Here is a 6475-nt window from a genome sequence, read left to right as displayed (position 1 = left end):
GTTTTCTTTTAATGCCTTTGGTGTTGGTATGAGAGTATTGGCCTTACAAAATGAGTTAGGACATATTCCTTTTCCTTCTATCTTCTGAAAGAGATTGTAGGAAGCTGGTATAATTTATTCCTTAAATATTTGATAGAATTCAAGTGTACCCATATATGGGGCTAGTACTTGATGTTTTGGAAGGTTATTATTGATTTTATTTTTCTAATTGATACTTGTCTGATTAATTTTTAAAATTTCTTCTTGTGTGAGTTTAGGCAGATTAGAAGTTAGCCCTTATCAGTTAGTTTATAAAATTGTGGGAGTGGAGTTGGTCATAATGGACTTTCACTATCCTTTGAAAATTCGTGGGATCTGTAGTGATAGCTGCTCTTTTGAAATCTGACATTAGTAATCTGTGTCTTCTCTTTTTTCTTATGTAGTCTGAACTTTGATCATTTTTAACGACCATTTCAAAGAACGATGGAATGAGGGTGCAGCTACGCTGTAGTGCACTTGACTAGCAGGCCCAGGGCCAGAGTTTGATCCCCAGCACCACAAAACCGGCGTCATCAACAAACACAAAAATACAGAGAAAATACCTTTGGCTTTGTTGATTTTTCTCTCTTGATTTCCTATTTTCAATTTCTTGATATTTTGTTCTTCTATTTTTTTCCCCTTGCTTTTTAATTTTGGATCTTCTCTTATCATTTCCTCAAGCTCAGTATTTCTTTACTCACCCATGTCTAGTACACTAGAGACCATTAAAGCCATTCTTCATTTCTGTTTGATCTCTAGCTTTTATTTTCATTCATTCCTAAAATTTCTTTCTCATGACATAGCTTGCTCATGGTAGTGTGAACCCTATGACTGTATTCCCCTGACTTTTTTTATTTTCAATTGACACATAATTTGCACATTTATGGGTTAAAGAGTGACAATTTGATACATGCATAATGTATCATATGATGCATAATGATCAAATCAGGGTAATTAGTATTTCCTTCACCTTAAACATTTATTATTTCTTTGTGTTGAGAAATTTAAACTCCTCTCTTCTATTTATTTACAAAATGTATAGCAAATTGTTACAAACTATAGTCATTCTACTGTGTTATAGAACACTAGAACTTATTTCTACAATCTAACTGCATTTTGATACTCATTTCCACACTTACTTTAACCCACTATCTTATCCTCCCTACTCCCAGTAACCAATATTATATTCTCTGCTTCTATGAAATTAATGTTTTTACCTTCCACATATGAGTGAGAACATGCCAAAATAGATAAGTGGGATTGTAGCAAGCTAAGGAACTTTTGCACAGCAAAGGAAACAATCAGCAAGGTGAAGAGAAAACCTCCAGAGTGAGAGAAAATATTTGCAAACTATTCATGCAACCAAGAATTAAGATCCAGAATAGAAAAGAAACTAAAAAACACAACAACAACAACAAACCAATTAAAAATGTGGGAATAATCACAATAGAATTTCTCAAAAGAAGATAAACAAATAGCCAAAAAGTATAGAAAAAAATGCTCAACATTAGTAATCAACAGGGAGTTACAAATCAAAACCACAATGAGATATTATTTAACCCCAGGTATAATGGTTATTATAAAAAGGTACCTTATATATAGTATACATAATACCCTCTCTCTGTAATACATATGTATATGTACAATGCAATATTATTCTTCCATAAAATGAGTGAAGATCTATCATTTGCAGCCACATAGATGGAACTGGAGGACACTATGCTAAGTGAAATAAGCCAGGCACAAAAAGATTCACACTCTAAAAAGATGCACACCCTCTGGAGTGTTTAACTATCAGACTTCACCACACAGTCTCCAGCACCCCATCAATTGCAGTTCAGGTTTTCCTTCTACAGCATTGGTTCCTACAGAGGTTTCTGCTGTGGTAAGTTGTGATTCTCTCTCTCTCTTTCTCTCTCTCTCTCTCTATCTCTCTTTCTCTCTCTCATCTGTCTTTTCAACTTTGAGGGCAGTAGTTTGTCCTGTGACTTCACTTCTCAGACAGACCTAAGAATATTTAATTGTATGTCAGTGAGTTTAGGCTTTTAGTTATTGTTAGGACTAGATGTAATAGCCACTTATATGTATCTTCCATTCTTACCTGAAAATGAGAAAAAGCCCTTTTTTAGATTTTAATATGCATGGCATGATTACTCATTACAATCACTTTCACATAGATACGAAAGACATGAGCAGTTCTGTAGAGAAGGCAGTTCATTTAATTGATGAATGTAATGATAGGCTCTGATGGTCTCATTGTAGGACAAAAGAATGAGTGTCATCTTTGAGTGATATTATAATGCCACAGCATTCCAGCAGTCCCCTTAATGAAGACTGTATCCTTCGTTACCTTGATGACAAGGAAGATGGTGTTAATGGTCATGGTTATGGTGGTAATATATCAACTAACTCTTGCTGAATACTAATTTTGTAACAGTTACTCTGTGAATGTACATGGTGATTTCCATATTAACATATTTAGATCTTACCATAGTCCCATAAAGCAGTAATTGTTTCTTATCTTATTGACGAAAACTCAAGCCTAGAACTTGCTCAAAATATTCAAGAAAATTATCCAGTTCATACCGCTTAGGAAATGCTGGGCTTGTGTCTTCTCCTTCAACATATCACAGCCCAGAGCCTGACATGTTGATCACTATGATAAGAGCTATTGAAAAAAAGGTAATCAAAAACCATGAATCAATGATACAAAGTTGGGTCTTCAAAACGATAAATAAAATTGACAGACCTTTAGCCAAACTAACCTAAAGAAGAAGGCAAAAATCCCATAAAATTAGAGGTGAAAGGGATATCACAACATTAGTGAAATTCAGATCATTAGGGAACATTCTGAAAACATAGGAAATGGATAAATCTCTAGACATGTTATAACTTACCAACATTGAACCAAGAGGTTGTAAACAACTTAAACAGATTTATAATGAGTAATGAGATTGAACCAGTAATAAAGAATCTCCCAAAAAGGAAAGCCAAGGGAAGGATGGATTCACTGCTGAGTTCTATCAGACCTTTAAAGAAAAACAAATACAAATGCTCCTCAAATTAAAAAATACAAAGGGAAGGAATGCTACCATACTTATTGTATGAAACCAGTATTGTCCTGACACAAGAACCTGATAAGGACACAATAATAAAAAGTTATCAACAGATTTCCTTGATGAACATAGATGCAAAAATTCTCAATACTGTACTTGCAAACTGACTTCAACAATACATTAAAAAGATCCTATACTATGATCAAGTTTGTTTTATTCTAGGGATGCAAGGCTGGTTCAGCATATGCAAATCAATAAAAATAAATACAATACATAGACAGAATCAAGAACAAAAAACCCACAAGATTATCTCAAAAGATTCAGAAAGTCTTTGACAAAATTCTACATCCTTTCCTGATAAAAGCCCTGAAGAGATTATTAATATACACTAACAGAAAAAAAAGAAAAGCTAATCAAGAACAACCTTTTTTGGGGTGGGGGCAGTCCTGGGGTTGAACTCAGGGCCTCATGCTTATTAGGCAGACAGTCTGCCACTTCAGACATGTCCACAAGACCCCACTTTTTTTTTTTTTTTGCTTTAGTTGATTTTTGGATAGACTCTCACACTTTTTGCCTGGGACTGGCTTAGGATTGTGATCTTCCTACCAATGCCTCTTGCTTAGGTGAGAGTGTAGATACATGGCATGTCACCCAGCTTATTGATTGAGATGATGTCTCACTAATTTTTTGCCCAGATTGACCTCGAACCATGATCCTCCTGATGTCTATTCATCAAGCAATTGGAATTGTAGGTGTGTGCCACCATGCCCCTTCTCAAGAACCATTTTAAAAAGAGGCTATAAATACGTATTTATGTGCATGAAATTCAATGGCAATTGTTGAAATTGGGGGAAACATTTTTATTGATTCATCTGTACTAAGAATTGTTTAACTTGGACCATCGGAATGGTATCAGTTAAAAATAATAATCTCACAAAACAAATTAAAAACTTTACTACATTTGAGTAAATTAAAACCCAGACTTGGTAAACCCCAAGAAATTCATGTTTTAGCACTTCATAATCAAATTGCTACAAACAAAAGACAAAGAAGAGATACTGAAAGCAGTCAACTATCCCTCTGGAGAACAGGTAAAAAAAATTCTTATGTGAAGAAAAACTGAGTATATTTACTGAGAAAGAATTGTTAAAGAAGTTTCTCATAAAGAAGGGAAATAAGAACAGAAAAAAGCTTACAACACAAGAAGAAAGAAAGAGAAATGACACATAGTATAGATCTGGGTAAATACAATAGACTATGCTACTCTTTAAGATAGTTTTTTTTTGATTGAAAGCAAAAATTATAATATTATCCAATAGGATTTTCAAAGTTTAATTGTGATGGAAAAGATAACTCCAATGAAAAGAAGGGATGCTTATGGGATCTAAATGGTGGTACAGATTTCTGTTTGATTTTATGTGGTGAAAGTTTGATTCCAGGTAGGCTGTGAAGTTAAGTGTGTATATTTGTAACCTCTGAGCACCCACTGACAGGTCAAAACAACTTGATATTGCAAAATATGAAGAATTATAATGGAGTACTAAAAATGTTTGCATAACCCTAAAGGAGGCAGGAGAAGAGAATGAGAGGAAAAACAACAACAAAAACCAAGAAAATAACAAATAATGAGATCAAATCTGTATCAAAAGACAGCAATAATCACATTCCATACAAGCAGTCTAACCATATCAACTAATAAAGATTGTGAGAGAATTTTTTAAAATTTTATTTCTCTTATTCATATGTGCATACAATGTGAGAGAATTTAAGACAATGAATCAAGTACATGTTTTTTTCAAGGAACTTACTTCATACATAATAATATAGATTGGTTAAAAATAAAGAGAAGAAGATAGATGTACCATATAAATAATCAAGAGAGGCTGGAGTGGCTTAATTAGTATCACACTAAGTAATATTTATAGCAAACAGGGGAAAAGGGGGGCATTACATAATGCTAAAAGAGTCAACTCATTAATAGGACAGGAGATTCCTAAATCATGTTTAACATTTTGCAAGAATGTCGTAATACACATTGTGAAATAGCCAAAGACATATGGAAAATGAATATGTGGATATACACAAAAAAGTAAACTAATAAAAAAAAGCCAATATACTGGAAGAGTTTAGAAGAAAGTGCACTAAAACATTTATAGAGATGGTATTTGTGAGTTAGAACTAATCAATGATATTATTCTCTTACTCATTTTGTTTTTCTCTATTCCACATTTTCTTAGGGTATATAGCAACTATAATTGCTTACATATTAAATAACAAAAGAAGGAAAAGTTTAAAAATCTTAGGAAAGCTAGAAAACTGCTGTTTAGTCATATTATTAGGCAAAATATCTAAATTTATGTTACTATTACATATAGGATTTCATTCTCAAGATATAAGTGACATTTTACATGCACTGTAGCTTTTAATTCTCAAGTTAATTTGACCTGGCAAAAAATGTCACTGCTGTTTGAGTCACAAAGTTGTGGAAGGTGTTTTTACATACAAGACTCTGACTTGTTCATTTTTTTAAATGAGAAAAGATGAAATGAAGGAATTCACAAAACTCTAAACAGAAACATTTTACAAGCACACCACCAGACCCTACTAGCTGCCTTACAGTTTAAAATACCCATTTGAAAAAAAATCACTTGAGTAGTGCTTTCAAGGAATGTTCTTGGGTTATGATGAAATCTTGTTGAATTATTGCCCGGTAAATTAGGAAAACATCAAAGCCCAGCACTGTGGTGACTACGTTCTTCCATCACAACACTCTGACAGACTTCTAAGACTAACAAATAGTTGGGTTGGCCACCTTCACTTTGTTCAAACACATACTTCTCATAGGGAGAACTTCTTGCAGGGAGGCCAAGAGAGCACAGAGAGAAAACACAACTGAAAGACGAGAAATTGAAAATAGTGTAGAAGAAGGTAATAAAAAGGGGAGGAGTGTTAACCTTCCAAAGAAACCCTATTGTTCTAACCCCAGAAGATCATAAATTCAGACTCAGCCTGGCATAAGGTCAAGGAAATCCAAGTCTTCTTTGGGATACCAGATCCTGTGGGCCAACCTAATATTACCAAGGAACATGTAAGTAACTGAAAAAATTGGACGAGCCATCCTTCAACACTAATAGGTTATTTAATGTCTCTTGTAACAGTGCAATTCAAAGTGATGGTTCACTCCCTGGAAGTAACATGAAGATGGTGAGGAGGAGGAAGCCTGTGGGTCCAAATAGCCTTGTTCTCATCAAAGGCAAATTCTCACTCTCATGTGTGTTCCAAATAATTCATGGCATTATCAATCTTATACTAAATCTTGGATGAAAACTGTTTAACAAATAATTCACATCCATGGGGTTATTGACTTTCAAGTCTTTGAAGTTTTTAAATATGTCAACCAT

Source organism: Castor canadensis, chromosome 14, assembly GCF_047511655.1.
Source record: "Castor canadensis chromosome 14, mCasCan1.hap1v2, whole genome shotgun sequence".
Taxonomy (NCBI): domain Eukaryota; kingdom Metazoa; phylum Chordata; class Mammalia; order Rodentia; family Castoridae; genus Castor; species Castor canadensis.
The sequence above is the reverse complement of the archived record's forward strand: the minus strand, read 5'-3'. Positions refer to the sequence as shown.